The sequence below is a fragment of the Meriones unguiculatus genome, chromosome 1 (genome assembly GCF_030254825.1).
Source record: "Meriones unguiculatus strain TT.TT164.6M chromosome 1, Bangor_MerUng_6.1, whole genome shotgun sequence".
Classification (NCBI taxonomy): domain Eukaryota; kingdom Metazoa; phylum Chordata; class Mammalia; order Rodentia; family Muridae; genus Meriones; species Meriones unguiculatus.
In genome coordinates, this window is record NC_083349.1 from 94172234 (window position 1) to 94191532 (window position 19299).

Consider the following 19299-nt stretch of genomic DNA (forward strand, 5'->3'; position numbering starts at 1 on the left):
AGGCTTTTGACTCTGTAGCTTTTCCTAATTGTGTCATTGTGAGCAGTTAGCCAACTGTCTAAAAGCTTGGGTTTTTCTGAGGCAGCTGTAAAGACTAAGGAAAAGGGTTAAGGTGTTTTACATGAACATAGGCCACGATCAGCATCTACATTTCACCTAACACTGCCTGTATATTAGACTTTGGCAACTGAACTAAACTGTATGGACAGGAGAGAGCAGAAAGTTTTCAACTGCTAGTATAATATCATGGTCCCTACCATGCCTGTCCCCTCAGACCAACCACCCCAGGGATCCTTCTTAGAAATTCTAAGGGTAGAACAGGAGCAGCAACCTGATTCTCTTTAGCCTGTTGAAAAAAGTGATGTGTTAAGGAGCTGAAGAAGAAACACTTATCTGGGTGGATATTAACCGATGAACAGAAACTTCAGGTACCTGCCATCTACTATTACAAAATGATATTTTTCTATTATGCTGGGGATTGAACCCAGAATTCATGTATGCTAAACACATCCTTCATCGTGAAGCACACCCCCCTTTCAACACACATTTTTTTCTTAAAGATTCATCTTCTCAGCTTAGTGTATTCGTCAGTAAAATATATGTGGTGGCTGGACGGAACCAGTGGCCTTCCGCTTCAGGAGCTGGAGAGATGTCTCAGTGAGTAAGTGCATTGGCTGCTCTTGCAGAGCACCTGGGTGATTCCTAGCACACACCGAGCTCCTCACAGCCATCTCTACCTCCAGTTCCGGGACACGTGACGGCCTCTGTTGGCCTCCTCCAGCCCCACATGCATGTAGTGCACATCCATGCAGATGAAACACCCACACATGCAAACTAATTTTTTTAAAAGTTAGGGTCAGCCTCGAGATTCAGTTCACTGGAAGAATGTGTGCCTGAGATGTGCAAGGGCTTGGGTTCAATGCTCAGCACTAGTAACAGACTTGGGACAGAACAGTCAGCACTAAAATATCAAAAGGTTAGAACTTAAAACCAATAATAGCATTAAATTGATATGAAAATAAAATAGCTTAAAAATCTACTTGTAACATGACCTTTCATTTTATCTATCATAAAATGAGGTGTTTCAAAAATTGAATCTTACAGGTCTCTAGAACAAAGCATCACTCTAACTGTCAAAACTGTATGTTGATTTATTTCTTAAAAACCTAATCCCAAAAACAGAAAGACACACATGGCATATACTCACTTATATAGACCTATAAGATAGGATAAACATACTGAAATCTATACACCTAAAGAAGATAAACAAGAAAGAGGACCCAGGGTAAGAGGATCAATCCTCACTTAGAAAGACAAATGGGATAGACATTAGATGTAGGAGAAAACAAGTAACAGGACAGGAGCCTACTACTGACAGCCTCTGAAAGACTCTGCCTAGCAGTGTATCAAATCAGATACTAAGACTCATAACCAAACCTTTGGCAGAGTGCAGGGAATCATAAGAAAGAAGGGGGAGTTAATATGACCTGGAGAGGACAGGAGCTCCACAAGGACCAAATATATCTGGGCACACGGGTCTTTTATGAGACTGTTTCTCCAACCAAGGACCATGTATGAATATAACGTAGAACCTCTGCTCGGTTGTAGCCCATGGTAGCTCAGTATCCAAGTAGGTACCCTAATAAGAACAGGGACTGTTTCTGACATGACCTCAATGGCTGGCTCTTTGAACCTCTCCCGCTTCCCCTGAGGGAGGAGCAGCCCTGCTAGGCCACAGAGGAGGACTTTGCAGCCAGTCCTGAAGACACCTGATAAACCAGGGTCAGATGGAAGGGGAGGAGGTCCTCCCCTATCAGTGGACTTGGAAAGGGGCAGGGAGCAGATGAGGGAAGGAGGGTGGGATTGAGAGGGAATGAGAGAGCGGGATACAGCTAGGATACAAAGTTAATATACTGTAACTAATATTAAAAAAAAATAAAGTATATAAATAAATTTTTAAAAAACCTAAGACATGATAATTTTATGCCTTCTTAAAAAGAATATCATTTTCCTCTGGATACTTAAAAGTCATTGTTATGGGTATACATTATTTTCATTATTTATTATAATGGCATAGTCCCAAGACTTACTGGCACTGTCCTGTATAGGTTGGTGACTAGGAACAAGCCTTCCCACCCCTCAGCTTGTTCCTATGTTGACCTCAGCCTCAAAAGGGTTTTTAAGATCTTTTAAGATTGGTTACATGGTGGCATCTGCCTGTTCCCCTAGAACCTGAGAGACAGAGGAAGGAAAATAATCTCAAGTTCAAGGCCAGCCTAGTCTATGTAGAGATCCAGGCCAGCCCGGGGTTCCAACAATGACAATAATATCTAAAAAACAAAACAAAACAAGACAAAAAAACCCTACATTTTAAATTAGAAACAGGATTGTGAAATAAATATTTTATGTGGTCCTTGGAGCCTTTAATACTTAGTCTCTGACCTTTAATAGTAAAAAAATTGTCAGTTCCTCTCCAAAATGACTGTGGCCCAGCAGGTCCCTTTCTGGCACTACCCTGTCTGAGAAAGCAGAGGCTTCAGCATGAGAACTCCTAGCTCTGAATCTCTGTTTAGTTACCTACCAAGTGGGAATAAACAAACCACCTTTACAGGGGAGGTGAAAGCCTGAGGCACCATGGCAGATATGCAGGAAAGAAAAGCATTATGGGATCCGGCTTCATTAACAAAATCCACCTCTGTAAACTGTGAGCTATGTAGACAGACTCAGATCATTTTGTTTTGATTTCTCTTTAGAAGGTCCATCTGCTATATGAATAAAACACTTAACCTTAACATACAATATTTTTTTAGTTCTTAAGTAGTAAATCTGTCTAAAAGCTAAAGACATACCAAATAATGACCATGGCAAGTGAAGCAACTTGGGAATGGTGTTAGAGTCACCACTAAGTTACCTTGGCAAAGCTAGGATCTCCTTTGGATCCCTGTGGACCACCTCTATCCATCACACATCCATAGCATCAAAGCACAGTGGGGCATACTTTCAGGCACTGTGCCCTCATCAAACTGAGTTGCAATTAAGGGTGAGGACATCATTAAATTTGGGGTGATGCTTGCAATTCAAAGCAAGCATGCCTTTCTGCTCCTCTGGAAAATACCATTTAGGGGGTTTCTCCTAAACCTAGACTCCAGTGACATGCTTGAATTTTTTTTTTTGGATGCATGCCCAACAATAAATGATCCACAATGATCTGAGGACAGCACTCCCATCCAAGAACTTAATCAGATTAATGATGTATTTGTTTTATAAAAATGAAGTACATTAAGCCCGAGAATGCCTAATTTACATACTAAACGGTTGCTAGGGACCAAAATACTAGTGGTTTTTACAAAACGGAGGTTACAAAATTGACTATTGTCTTGAAATCTGGTAGTAAATAGCAGTGAAACGCAAAATAATAAACAAATGTTAATTAGAAGTATTTATGTATGTAAATTCATTAGATGGTGTGCAGTGGCTCAAAACAACCTGCCATGCTCACATCCCAAACATGTGGGCCCCAGAGGCAACAGAGTATCATTATTGAAGTTGCAAATGACAGCAAACTTCGTTATTATGTTTGCTAGTTGATTTGACCTCAAATCATGATTCACATTCCACTGTTCTATTTTCACTGGAGATCCTAGCTCAATATATGCAAATATGAACGGGAAATTAGCAGTTTTGATATCTGCCATTTTTGTTACAAACAGCTTCATATAAAAAGAGAAAGAAGAGCTTTCGTGGAGCAGCTGAATTTTACCAACTCAGTAAATGAGGAGAATTAACAGCATTCCTGGATGTCCTCTTCAATTTTCATGTGCACACAAGACTGCTACACTTATTCAACAAACTTGTGTTTCTTGATCTTGGTGATGCAGCAATAGAAAACAGCCAAGCTGCTGTCTGCTAAGGCCACCAGCAAGCAAGCAGGTAATTACAATTCAGAGGAACAGCTTTACAATTCAAGTCTTAAAAAGGCGCTCTGGAAACAAAGAAAAGCCAGTCACCAACTCGGCAAGGGGTTAGCCGTGAAGTCACGTGAAGTCACAGAGGAAGCAGCAGTGTACAACCCCCCACCTGACAGCAGGAAGGACATGTGCAGGGGACAACATGAGGATGGAGAGGACTGAGAGCAACTTGAGATTTGGGTCTGTCTGTTGTTGCCTATGTATTTCTCTGGTTTGAAAACAATGGAGTCAAATTTCATTTAAATAAGACAAAACTTAAGGTTGTTTTGTATTAGTTAAGCATTTTTACACAGGAGTTCCATTTCATTAAATTGCACTTGTATTCAGTGACTACGGAAGACAAAGCGTTTTTAAAAATTAAATAAACGTAACTAAATAAAAAGTTTCTTCATTAAACATGGAATTTTGCATTTTTTAAATAATTGAGTTGAGTTTTGGATACAAACTTATATACGGGCCTTAGAATTATGTATGGAAAAACCACAATTTTGGCTATCTCTAGACAAATGTAAGTGAATCTAGAAATATCAAATAAAGTACTGAAGCATGATGTTTCTTGTTTTAAATTTTTGAGAACTGTCCATACATGAATTAAAACATTACATTCTGTGCTATAAAATATATGCTAACCAAAAAATAAGTTAAATTTTTTAATTAAAAATAAGACAAAATTATGATGGGAGAAACAGGGCTAAAAGGAATTAAACTATACATTTAAAAGTTTGTCCACGGGCTGGAGAGATGGCTCAGAGGTTAAGGGCACCAGTTGCTCTTCCAGAGGTCCTGAGTTCAGTCCCCAGCAACCACATGGTGGCTCACAACCATCTATAATGTGATCTGGTGCCCTCTTCTGGCCTGTAGGCAGAACACTGTATACATAATAAATAAAATATATAAAATAAAAATAAAAAAAGTTTGTCCACCATTGGAAGAAGAAGAAAACATGAAACAGGACAGGAGCCTACCACAGAGGGCCTCTCAAAGACTCTACCCAGTAGTGTATCCAAGCAGATGCTGAGACTAAAAACCAAACTTTGGGCAGAGTGCAGGGAATCTTAGGAAAGAAGGGGGGGGATAGTAAGACCTGGAGAGGACAGAAGCTCTACAAGGAGAGCAACAGAACCAAAAAATCTAGGCATAAGGATCTTTTCTGAAACTGAACTCCAACCAAGGACCATTCATGGATATAACCAAGAACCCCTGTTCAGATGTAGCCCATGGCAGCTCAGTATCCAAGTGGGTTCCCTGGTGAGGGGAACAGGGACTGTCTCTGACATGAACTCAGTGGCTGGCTCTTTGACCATCTACCCCTGATGGGGGAGAAGCCTTGCCAGGACACAGAGGAGGACAACGCAACCAGTCCTGATGAGACCTGATAGGCTAGGGTCCCATGGAAGGGGAGGAAGACCTCCCCTAACAGTGGACTTAGAGAGGGGCATGGGAGGAGAGGAGGGAGGGAGGGTGGTTTGGGGAGGGGGAATGAGGGAGGGAGCTACAGCTGGGATATAAAGTGAATAAACTATAATTAATATATAAAAAAATAAAAATTTAATTAAAAAAAGTTTGTCTACCAAATTTACAAAAACAATGGCTCAGACGCAAGCATAAGATCATATATAATGACACCACCACCAAAAGGCAGAGTTCACTGACCACCCAGCTATGTGGGTGGGAGACCACAGGAAGAGCTCACACTATGTCACAGTGTTTAGATTGCTGGCCAGCCATGCCGAGACATCATACTTACCAGAGAACATGAGGCCCAGCTTTGTGGGGGAAAATGTTGCCATGTCTGGTCTTGAAACTAGTATTCATTTCAAGAAAAAGAGTGTTTTATTCCAGTCTGGTGGGATACATTCCCCTCTGCTATCCATAAATATTATGGATAATATCCATAATCTCTTTCCATTGCCTAGGATAAGCTTCTCTGACAGAGGGAAGTAGATTCAGACACATGGCATTGTGTTATCTTTCTGTTATGTATTATCAACTTTGTCTTGTATGTATTCATACGATAGTAACAGGAGCACCCTTGGGGACAAACGACAATCAGTCCCCACACCCTTAACCATAAAGACTGTGACTCACCATACCACTTAGCAATGTGAAATATGGCTGTCCCTTCTTCCTTCATATCATAAGAGGAAAACCCAGCAGCTCAGGATAATGCCTGACATCTCCAGGAATAAATCAGATGCTTACTTGTATATTACATGGGAATGCTGGGAACAAGCAAAAGAAACTTGTTCTAAGCACTACGATTTCATTTTCATTTCCATTTCCATTTAATCATAGGGAGAAACTAAGTTCAAGGGCCCAGGCCCTAGGGGAGCTGGGGACTTCCCAATAGCTGAACAGCTTCTGTTATAAGGAGACAGTTGCCCAAGTCAAGCCTTCTCAAGCACAACTTCTCCATCTTGCTGGCAGGGTTAAATTAAGTTCAGGTTCCCAGGTTCAGGAACCTACTCTTATCCTGATTGATGGAAACGCCCTTGATCAACCCTTTATATCAAAATATGACTGGACAATGTTACAGGCCACCCAGCGCTCCCCCTTGCTTTATGGTTTCATCCTTTAAATACGCTGTACAACATGGCTTCAGGGTGCCAGCTCAGCTCCCAAGTCTGTTCTGCGGCCCTGATTGATCAGTGGTAGCTTGATTACAAAAAATTTTTGTCATCTGTACTGACCTGGCGCTTAGGTTATGTTGGATTTAAGTGGACCCCACAGGAAAATCCCCTTAAACTATGAGGGAGAGACTTGAGGAAGGGGAAAAAAATTGTTCTTTATCAGTAAACAGGCCACCTGAATTTCTCACAATCTAATGCTTTTTGTCTTAACCCTTTTTTTCCTCACACACTAATGCTTTATTTCATAACCCTTGTGGCAAGCTCTCTTGCACTTATATTAAACAGAAGCAGTATACTTAAGTAGCTTTACAGTAAGAAAAAAAGAAGAATCAGGGTACCAGCCTTAGAATCTTAATTTCACAAGAATAAAATCAACTGAAGGAACCCATAAGAACTTACAAAAACTTAAGAAAATCAGTGTACCCTGAGTCATGCACGCAATAATCTCTTACTTTTCTTGTTTGGGGTTTTGTTGTAGCTCTTGCTATTGCTGTAGATTTGGTTTAGTTGTGAGACACAGTCTCGCTAAGAAACTCTGCTGGCCTTAAACAGACAAGCTCAGAAAATTAGTTTAAATTCTATCTGCCCAGTTATTGTGCTAAAGCTGTTGAAATAAATTGCTTAGGTCTCTGTGTTGATTTTTGGGGGAGTTAGCTGCCTCATAGAATAGCCCTCAAAAGTCTATGTTTTTGCCTGCCTCTGCTTCATGAGTGCTGGAATTAAAGGTGTGCTCCACTAAACCCAACAAATAATTTTATTTTCTAAGCAGTCCATGTAATCATCAAGTTAGAGTGTAGACGATTACAGCCAGCCTTCAGGTTTGACTCTCTTTAGCCTTTGCTTTTCTCTACTAAGAAGTATGGAATAGAGTGGGGCTGGGCAAGCGGCTCATGAGGAAAGTGCTTTCTATGCAAGCATGAGGACTTGGTTTGAATTCCCAGAACCCATGAAAAAGCTGGGTGCTCACTAGAACTTCTGGGTAGGGATAGAGACAGGTAGATCCTGTGGTACTTACTGACCAGCCAGTATAACTCAAACCGCAAGCTTTAGGTCCAGAGACCCTGTCTCAAAAATAAAGGAGCTTGGGGAAGCCAGCTCTCTTCAAGCTCTGGCTTCAACACACACATAGATAAGCATACCCACACATACATACACACACACATAAATACACTACACACACACACACACACACACAAAATTCTTGACAAAAAACAAACAGGTTGAACTGGAGTTTGAGTAACAAGGAAGCCAATGAGCCAGGCACCAGGGAAGGTTTAGGTGGCTGGAGAAATATTTGTAGAACAGATTCACAGTGAGAGTATCAGTTCAGAATGAAGTTAACCTCATTCAAAATATCTTAAGAATGTGTAAATAGTGAAAGACAAAGATTTGTTCTTTTTAGAAACAACAAATTCCTACAGAAGGGTAAACTTATTGCTAAGCCATCTGTTGTCTGCCACACTCATAAAACATTGCACAGCTGAGGGCACCCTATGTTCCTATAAACAGATGGCAGTATTTTTAAGTCTAAAATATCTTATCAAAGGAGACCTCAACCAACAACAAAGGGGGCGGGGTTCCCTCTGGTTTCTGTTCATTCAGTATGCACAGAATGAAAACAGCACCACCCTCCTGTTACCACGAGAGACAGCAACATCTTTTCTTTGTGTAACAGTGTAGAGACAAAGGAGAACTAGTCAGTTGAATTGTTTACCACCCTTTGTATCTGAAATGTTGCTGTGTCTAGTTGGCAGCAGAGGCAGCACCACAGATAAACAGGTCGCCTACTTCATTCATTCACAAACTGCACAAGGCAAGCGCGCGCGCGCGCACACAGACAGACATAGACACAGTCCATCTCCCCACAAAGAAGTACATTCCCTGTACAAAAGGACAGGGGGTGGCCTTTTTTTGGCAAAATATTTGATTCTATGATGTTCCCTTAAACTTAGGAAAAACATACTTTTGAGTTAGGTATACCTAAAACTTTTAACATAAAAGTCCTCCTCAAAGCAGCCACATAACTTTTTTAAAACTATTTTTAAAACTAAGCCAATATTAGTATTTACAGTATACTACATTCTTCACAGCGCATTCTCACGCTTAACAAAATAGTTTTTTTTTGTTTTTATTTTTGTGGTCCTACAGATCCTAGAATTATTTTTAGTGAATACTCTAGAATAAACAAATGAAAATTATTTTATAAGCAAAATATTTTATAAATATTTTAGAACTTAGTTTATTGGAAAAAAAAGAGAAAGAAAGAAAGAAACCTAAGATCTTTTTTTCCCATTTTGGTTAAATAGAAAGTGTCATCAATTATTCTGTTTTTCTTTAAAAAAGTATCCTTGAATCAAAGCATCTTTTAGTATAAAATTCAATGAAAACCAACAATGACTACTTTGATATGAAAAAGAAAACACATTTAAAATTTATAAACTCCGTAAAATAATAAAGGTTCCACTGTATTTATTACTACATTAATTAATCTTTCTTAGCTTCTACTTAACCAGTAATGAATGTCTAGATCTTAGCTTACCTGAATGAACTGTTGACTTAGAACCAATAAATGGGGCGGGGGTACAGCTGGCATACAAAATGAATAAACTGTAATTAATATATGAAAAAATTAAAAATGCTGAATATTTCTAAAAAAAGAACCAATATATGTAGACATTCGATATACAATATAAACAATATGTAATTAGAAATGTGTTTCAAATATTTAAATATTCCTAACCATCTTAAATTCAACTAAAATTAATAAAAGGACATATAAACCAACAGTTGGCCAGTTTGAATAAAATGCAAATGCTGAGGCAAACAAGCAGGGCATGAGTCTTCCATGCCAAGTGGACACAGCATTAGCGAGACTGCATGAAAGGAAATAAATACCCTTCCCAAGTTGAATGGCTACTTGTAGGCTTTAATATAGCTGGCATTTATCACTTGCCAAGGATTAGCACTTTCCATGATTTCACTCATTTAATTCTCACAACAGTAGTAAAAATTAACAGTAACATCTTAGAATTACATATTTTTGGAAAGCACGTGGTTTGTTTTTTTTTTCCACTGAATCTACTTTAAAAAGGCTGCCCAGACATAGCCTCCATTAAGCCACAGAACACTTGTGTAGGAAATCATCCATTACAAAGGGAGAAATAAGGTTAAAATTCGAGGCAAATTTGCTCAGCTCGTCTAAATAAAAACTTAGTCTGACCTTAAAGTATCAAAGTTTCCGAGAGCCATAAAATAATACACATCAATTAATCATCATCATCTGCTGAGCCAAACATTGGAAAATAATGTCAAGAAGTTACCCTGTAATTACTTTGTGGCTCCTTGAAAACCCATTTGACATAATCACTCTTTGACAGCTGCAAGAGGGAAAATGTTCTATTTCTTCTCCCACCAGTACCCTCTTCTGAGAGCCAGGGGCATCGCTTTTCAGCACTTCCTGATCTGCCAAATGTTTATGAGGAAGTGTGTGGGGTGCCTTCCTAATCAGTGCTCCGGAGACCTGTCAGGGGTTGAGAGTTTCCAATCAAAGCTGTGGATTCAGAAGAGTCACAGTCAGGGGACGGGCAATGGGCTTATTATTACCAGTGCACAGGGTGGAAAATTACTCAAGTACAAGAGGAGAATATCTGGTTTTATCTAAAAGACCACTGGAACATTTCCCTCCATTCTGTCTGACATTACATTTCCATTTACAAGAGAAGCCCTTGGTGTTCGTGTATTATAATATGTTCAGCATTCTCATTTGCCTGCGTGTGAGGCAAGGGTTATTTTCAACTGACTCCTTCACGTAAACCAGGCATGGTGTTAAAATCCTACAGAACCCTACCGACAAGCAAAGCATCTCATTTCCATCTAAGGTTTTTCTCACCCCGGACCACAGCTGGATTTTCTGCCTACACCTGAGCTGCCTGAGACTAAGCCAAGGTTTTCTCTGCCGGCGGAGCACAGCCTTTTAACAGCTCATTTCCAAGATGTGAATTTGTTACTCAAATTCCTCGCAAACACCTACCATGGAATTGATGTCCTAGAGCAGCCCCCACTCTCAGAAATAGTTTTCTAGTTTTACAATCGCCCTCTCGGTCCTCCTTGGGAGCAGGCAGCAGAAGAAAGGCCTTGCCTTTGGCAGTGTAATGAGCCTAAAACCTCAGGACCTCAGCGACTAGCTGTGAGAAATGCCTAAATTTCTGCAAAACAATCCTATTGTGTGGAATACCTACGTCCTTGTCCTGGACTTTTCAACTTTCCCATCAGAAAAGATCTGAGTGGGGCCTGTGATATGGCATGATTTGGAAAGTCTATGGCATTCATGAAAGTGACATTGATGCAGCATCTTATGCCCCTAGTGGAAAAACAAAAATAGAACCAGAGAGACGATACTGAAATAAATAAGATACTGTCAGGCTAGTTTGTCTATCTGACAAGGACAAAAAGAGGAAACAGCCATTTATATGCATGCGTTGGTACATAGAGCTGAATCGAAGTGCATGTGGCATTTAATTACCTGCATTTCTAAGCTTTTCCTTAATAATTAATAAAGTAACGTATCCTACTTCTTAAATTAGGATGGAACCTAAAGAGGACGAATCGCTCAATCAAAAGATGATTTTAAAGTGTGTGTGTGTGTGTGTGTGTGTACATGTGCAAGTACATATGTGTGTCAAGTGTGTGTGTGTGTGTGTGTGTGTGTGTGTGTGTACAGGAAGGTGTATGTGTGTACCAAGGAAGGAGGTCATCCTCAGGTGCCATCTTCCAGGCACCTGTCCTCCTTGTGTTTTGAGGCAGGATCTCTCACTGGCCTGAAGATCACCAAGGCTAGACTAGCCAGCTGGCGAGCCTCAGAAAACAAGGCTCTCTATCCACACAGCACTAGCATTACAACTGGGTAGGCCCACACCTCACTTTTTATGTGCCTTCTGAGGCTTGAACTCAGGTCCTCATGTTTGTCCCCACTTTAACAACTGGGCAGTCTCCCCAATCCCATCCTTCAAAAATGATTTTTATGATCACTTCCATTTAGAAAAAATTATATATATACTTAAAGCTCAGGAAAGAAAAAAAAAAAAAGATCTTTCATTAAAAAGGAAAAGGTAACTGTGTTGACTTGAGTCATTGTCTTTCTCATTCTTATCCCTAATAACTCTACATTATTGAAAAAATAAAACTGCAGAGTATTTCTAATCTGGCCCCTTAAAGTAACTGTTTAATAATAATGTGCTACAACACTGATGGTATCTCAAGCCTTAATCTTTTTGTTGGTGATGGCTCTTATACTACTTTCTCAAATCTTTACCGTTAGCTTACAGCATCCTATCTTCTCCTAGTGTCCTGTAATTTACCCCATTTAATTCCTTGCTTCTGGATATCCTACACTTGCCACCCAATGAGTTTATTCCACTGGCCATTTACTTTTAACAGCAGAGCCAACAGATTTGAAGAAAATAATCTCCCAGCAAATCTAGCACAGGGAGAAGAAAGAAAAAAAAAAAAAAAAGACTTATTTATCCAGCATTTTGTACCATGAATTGAAGCTTTATGGCAAAGAGTAAGCAATAAACAAAAACACCTCAGGGGCCTGGGAGGAGCAATGTAACCAATTACGTTTAATTAAATCAAAGGATGGAAGCCCCAGGGTTGAATGAGCTGAAGAACAAATTTGCATTAACACCTAGCAGCCAAACAAGTGGCTCTGGGTCTAGTCTGCAAGTCCAATTGTTACCATCTATTCTCTGCACTGAAGGGGGGCCATTAGCTAAATTCCTAGACATTGCTCCTCCTCTGATGAGAGACTGCCTCCTCAACACCTCACTCCATCACACATGAAAACTGCCCACTAAAATAAACAGCTTCCCTGAAAGCTGAGAAACAAACATTAGTACCTGACTCTAGTTTGCAATTTGGGGAAAACTTCAGGGCCTCCAAAGGAGACAAAAAGAAAATGAGTGGTGTGACTCCAGGTCCAAACTACATTTGGTGGGGGGTCCTCTGTTTGCAAGGCTTCTCTGGTAGCATCAGAGTCCACTGAGGCTGTTCCCTGGTACCAAATGGATCCCTCTGTTCTAGATGGAATACTTTGATTTGATCTACATGCAGAGTCACAGAACGCATCTTCACTTGGTATTCTCAATGTTTAAAGCTCTCCCTGGCGACCAGCTATTTTCATTAGAGAATTTTGCCTTAATATGTCTATGCATATACATATTTCATATAGGGTACCTATTGTGAAAGTGATTTACAAAATCTTAATAATGAGACCCTACCTAATTATAGTAAACTAATACTCTAATACTGATAATTGTTAGATCTATTAGATCTAATTCTTTTGTCCTGGGCACCCTTTTTTTTCCCCTCTTATTAAGTCATCACAGTCAAAACAAAAACAAAGAAAACTTTGGGATAGAAACTCAAAAAGACATCATCAGCATAATCCTGAGATTCCCCAGAGAAAAACCAATTCCACCATTTTGGGCCAAATTTGAAGCAAGCTTTATTAAATATTAAATACTGACCAAGAGATGAACTTTGGTCAGGATCACTCCCTGGAATTTCCCAGCTGAACGGCCTCCAGACACAGGTTACAGGGGATTTACAAGACAAACCTATAGGCCGCCATACTTTTCCATGAGGCTTTGTTATTTTGTTAAGAACTACAATTCCCAGCCTTCCAGGAAGTTACCTGGTCAATCAAGTGGGGCTCACACATGAATTTTCGCCATTACATTAAAGTTACAATGTTACAGTGACTAACTCCATGTGACAAAACATCAAGCAGGAAAGGGAAGGGATATCAGGCTGGGTAAGAGACTACTTCAGACTGAAAGTGTAAAACTATTGGCAGATTAGAACATAAACTTTTATTTTTAATCTGAATTAGCACGCTATGATCACCCTCTATTCATAAGATGTTATAGAGTTTTTAGTCTTTTTCTTGTTTAATTAAGTCTCCTGATTAAGCCAGGCATCGTGAAATACCCCTATAATCTCGACATCTGGGACACTAAAGCAAGAGGATCTTGAGTCTGAACACCCAATCTGGGCTACCCAGTGTCAACACAAAAAACACAGCTCTCATCTTAATGGAATTAGAGATAGTTTATTCTGGACCCATTTTAAGTGACCATGGCCCTGGGACACAGATTTAAGTTACCTTAAATTCCTTGATCCAAAATGGAAGCAGTTTTATGGTTTTATAAAACAAAGAAATCCATAAATCAGGACAGTGTATTTTAAAATACACTGGTTGGTACATCAAAGAGGCAGGTGCCACAGATGGGGGAAGCTATTCACAACCCCAAAGCTACTGGTGGCATTCTTGAAGGAACTCTAGCCAGCTCAAGCCTGGCAAACATGGCTCTGGCGGGCCTTGCCCTGTTCTCCCATTCTCTCTACCTTGCTAAAAATCATTAGACAATCCTGTTCGGCCACTTCCTCCTCCTGAGGCTGACTACCAAGGTCCAGCTATCAAACCATTGAGCTCCAACAATCAAAAGTCCCTTTGGCTCACCTAATTAACATGCCTAATCAAAATTAAACACCTCCTAACACAGTGTTTCCCTTTTACCTTTATAAAGCCCCATCTGTCTCTTCTCTATCCAGAGGCAGCCCTTCAGCTGCCCCCCTCTCCCAGTGCCCCTCATCCTGAACAAACATTCCTTCCCACTTTCCCTTGTTCCTTTCACCCCTTCTCCCTCACCCTCTCCCTCCTATCTTTGTCTCCTCTTTCCTGCCTTGCTTCTGACGCTCCTTTCAGTCAGTATTGAGTGCCCTAGACTCCTCTGTTGGTAACTTTATTTTCTCTCTACTTTTTTATGAACACTATAAAAGTTAAAACAATATGAAACAGTTATTTTCTCTGAGGAAAAGAAATCTCCTTTGTACTGAGAACTTCAATTCTTAGCTTTTGGATTGGTAGAGCTTCTAAGTCAGATTCTTTTATATATGTATATATATATATATATTCATATTTATTTATTATGTATACAATGTTATGTCTGCATGTACACCTACACACCAGAAGAGGGCACTAGATCTTATTACAGATTGCTGTGAGCCACCATGTGGTTGCTGGGAATTGAACTCAGGACCACTCAGCCAGTGCTCTTAACCTCTGAACCATCTCTCCAGCTCCAGATGAGAATATTTTTAAGAAATAGGAAAATAATCATCAAAATAAATACTTAGGAAAGTAAAAAATATTCTGATCTCTAAGAAGAAAGGAACTATTGACTTCATCATAAACCCTTCAAAATAATTTATTTTAACCAGTGTATATATTGTTTTATATTTAAACTAAGCTTTTACTAAGTTTCAAACATGGTACTGGGTGTAAGAAACACAAAGATGAAATTAAAAGTTTCAGGGTGATAACTATGTTCACAGGAATTGATTACAAGATGGTATCTCTGCAACAAGGGAAAACAGAAGAAAAGAGATGACCTGAAACTGGCATTTGAAATGCTATTCAAATTAACTGTCTTAGGAGGCACAGATATATGTACATGTTCTGTGGATGTGTAAATGTGGAGTGCAGAGGCTGACACAAGACATCTTCCTAGACTGCTTTCTCACGTTAAGAGACAGGGTCTCTCACTGAACTTGAAGTTTACTGATTGGTTCGCCTGACTAGCCGATGAGTTCCATGGATCCACTTGTCTCCACTCCCAATGAGGCAGTTACAGACAACCCACTCAGCCTGGATGCTGGAGCTCCAAACTGAGGTCCTCCTATTTGCACAGCAGACATTTTACTAAGTAATCCCTCAGCTCCTGGAAGAAGTCTGTGTGTGTGTGTGTGTGTGTGTGTGTGTGTGTGTGTGTGTGTGTGTACGATTACTGTTCTCATGTAGAGGTTTACTTTTAGGGTAATTCTGTTTAAACTAGAATGGACTGCTGAAGAATATTATTACTCTAGCAGAATACCCAAATAGTATCACTTACGGCACTTGTATTATTACTGCAGGTCAAGGACACACAGTAAAGAAGAGAAAGGAGCAAATGCTGAAACTGAAGGTGTAATCAACATTTGCCAGCACTGCACACTGATTCTGAAAACAATGACTTCACTTTACCATGAACAAAACAAAATAAAGCCATAGACTGATAGCACAGGAAATCTATAGAGCCTTTGTATTCTTTCATCAAAAAGCAGCTGACCTTTTACAGAAGCTGAACTGGAGACTCCCGTTACCACATCAGCTGGGAAACAATACTTACTGAGAGTATAATACTGATTACCAAGTAAAATGTATGCTTCAAATCAATAAACAACATACAGCTTTTTTTTTTTTCCTAAGTCAATGTACACACCTCTGGTAACCAAGAGATGGATGATAGGGCAGCTTCCTGCAGTGTATTTAGTGACACCATCTCCCCACGCCCAACCTGCACCAAACTCTGAAGGCTAGAAATGCGCAAGGTATCTTAGTACCTTCTACCAAAGGCCGAAGGAATTGAGGACCCTGAATCCTGAGATCAGTCAAAGCACAGACACAGTAACACATTACAGGAGCGGGAGCAAGCATCCAGTGGTCATGGGGTCATGTCTGGAAGCAGCAACTTAATAGCGCTGATTTTGTGGATTAAGTGGGCAGAGGTTCCAGCACCCAGGCCATTTAGTGCCTGTCCATTTCCTAGCCCCACCTCTCCTCTTACCCACAGCTTTGGGAATTGTCCAGTGTCCAGTACATCCTATTTTGACTAAATATTGTATCGGTTTCTATCATTTTCTAATAAAAAAATTTGACATGTAATAGGAATGATGAGAAGTCAAAGATAAAGACCTTTAAATCTAGAAAACATTCTTACCCTCTATTCTATAAACTCTGAGTCATGTACTTTACGTTTTATCTGGTTTCGGTAGAGGAAGAAAATAAGAAGGCCTTCAAAACAGAGAAAGGTAAGTATTTTACGTTTGATAACAATAATTTAATAAGTCTCTTATAAATACTAAACTAAAAAACTTTAGTTATAAACAGTAGGGTAATTTTTCACCCATCTTTAGCATCCTTCATCTATGTTTCAATTGTCTGTTTTTTTTTTCTTTGCACTCTTTCTCTGAATAGCAATGTCATCTTTTAATTTTTTACATGACATGTTCCCAAGAAATGAAGTTACAGTTATTAAAGGATAATTAATTTACATGTTTCTAGGAGGGGATTCTTGGTTGAGACAGCACTATCATTTTATAACTACAGTTTTCAGTTTAAAGGTTTTTGTTTGTTTGTTTGTTTACCTCTAAAAAAAATCTCCAGATGTTCTTAGCAAGCATGTAAATACATCTGGGGCTGTAGCATCACAGTGCAGTTTGAGCTAGAGTTGTGATGTGTGGACATGCATATAGGACTGCTCCTTCTCTCCTGTGGGTTTAATCTCAGGGTACTTCCATTCAAACCAGAGCAACTAAGAGGGAGGGATGCTGCTCCAGCTGAAAATATGCATAGGAACCATATACATCGACGATTAGTGTGAATCGGGGACAAAGAAAAAAGCTGCACCTGAGTGTATAACCTTTAGCACTGCAAAAACTTGAAACCAACCAACAAAAATAAATAAAACTTCACATTGTCATACATTTCAAACAAGGAACTTTCAGTAACTATATGAACAGGAGATTGTTGTAAATCATTCTGTAAAGCACCAGATGTAGGTTGTAATGACTTCTATTCCACTCCCTGTTTTGTTTTCTTTTTTTCTTTCATATTCAGTCTCACAGTGACAGCAGATATACTCACACACTCTTCAAGAAATATTTCCTCGGCTCATTAATGCCCTGCAAGTGTTCAAGGAAACACACAGCAGATAAAGAAAGAGTTGACGACTTCCTTTCTGAATAGACTTAGCAGATTTTTGTGGTCCTTCCAGGACCAGTGTGATAGGCAGTAGCCAAAACCTCTGGAAGCGATTAGCAAAGATAATGAGGGGACAGTTAATCTCTTAGACAACGTAAAAGAAAAGAAAGAATGGAAGGAGAAAACTTTACACAGAAGTAGGAGGGGGCAGAAAATGCTTACCCCAGCAGAACTTACGCTATACAGTAAATGGCACTCTGTCCTAAATAACAGTCCAAAGCACAGCCCCATAGAGCCAATGTTTTTAAATATATAATTAAATGTCTTGAGGTCCAAATTATGCACACTACCCTCAGGGACCTCCAGGGAATGTCCTTTGTGTACCCAACTGCTCTCAGGTTTTGTATATGCTTCCCTCTCTTACAACTGGAGATTCTAAGCCTAAAGAAAGAAAAAAAATCATGATAACAATAATAAATATTAAGTAGAAAACCACCTGAGACTTTACTACATTACTTATACAAGAATATGTAAATTGTAAGTAAGTCAGCAGGTCACCTTCCTATAGCTGGATAGGATCTTTGCAATTTTTCAAATCAGAAATCAGAGACTTAACATTCTATCATTATTAAATTCATCTAAGACTTAGCATTAACAAATCTTTATCCATGTGCCAGACTTGATGTTGCACACATTTAGTCCCAGCACTTAGGAGGCAGAGGCAGGCAGATCTCTGAATTCAAGGCCAGCCTGGTCTACAGAGTGAGTTCTAGGACAATCAGGTCTGTATGGAAAGCATGCCTTGGAGGAAAAAATTAAATTTTTATATCTTTAGCTAGACCATGGTGATACATGCTTTTAACCCCAGGACTCTAGAGGCAGAGGCAGGCAGATCTGAGTTCAGGGCCAGCTTGGTCTACAGAGTGAGTTCCAGGACAGCCAGAGTTACACAGAGAAGCCCTGTCTCAAAAAAACCTAAATAAATAAATAAATAATCTTTATATGTAAATACTTTCAGTAATTGTGTACGTTTTTGTCCCTGAGTGTTCTTTTAACTTTGAACAAATGACTGCTTTGGCTACATTTCACACAGCATAAAAAGCTCTAAATACTAAAATACTATATTCCCGGGATTGTGAAACACTAAAACAGTTACTACCAAGGGGGGAAAAAATTTAAGCTACTTCTTGAACCTCATAAAACACACATAACACTAGAGATTTAAGGATTCAGTAAGAAAATCAGAACACAAACTAGAAGTTGTATTCATCCACAACAATATTTCATCTACTGATATATTTCATCATCAGATTGACACAAGTTAAGTGCTAATAAAACTGCCACATTAGTTAAACAAGATGAATCAAAGTGATGGAGTATAATGACTGTACCTCGTGCTTTCTATCTAGAAAGCCCTGTGTTGACTTGACTCTGTGATGTTATGAACATTGCACATATTTAGACATTCTTTCTACTGTGGCATATTACATTTTAACTTTGAACCAGCTATGAAAGAAGTTACACCTTTTAAGCAAACCTCGGCAAAAGCTAACCAGTTATGCGCCCTTATACTGGTGCAGTATGTGTGCAGGTAACTCTAGTCTCAGTCTAGGCTCCTCCTGAGTAGGGGAGCTCTTCACTCATTCTACCACTGTGGACATGGTGGGGTCTTGGTGGAAAAAGTGACAGATCTCTAGCCCTCCATTCAAATTTGAACAAGATATCATTTACATGACAAGGAGTATTTAAGTTCGTTGATGCATCAGGTAATACAGACTCATTGCTTAGGATGTATTATGAAAATATCTGAGAGCCATAACATAAAAACAGAACAGTAGAAGTGGAATTAACATAAATTCAGATGAATGTCCCAAAAATGTGGCACGTTTACATTTCA

General features: G+C 39.5%; 1 protein-coding gene across 2 annotated transcripts in view; it reads right to left on the reverse strand.

The window, feature by feature from the left end:
- The window catches only part of Camkmt (calmodulin-lysine N-methyltransferase), a 351318-nt gene that overhangs the window by 284664 nt on the left and 47355 nt on the right, over window positions 1-19299 (reverse strand). The gene's annotated exons all lie outside the window — the stretch shown is intronic.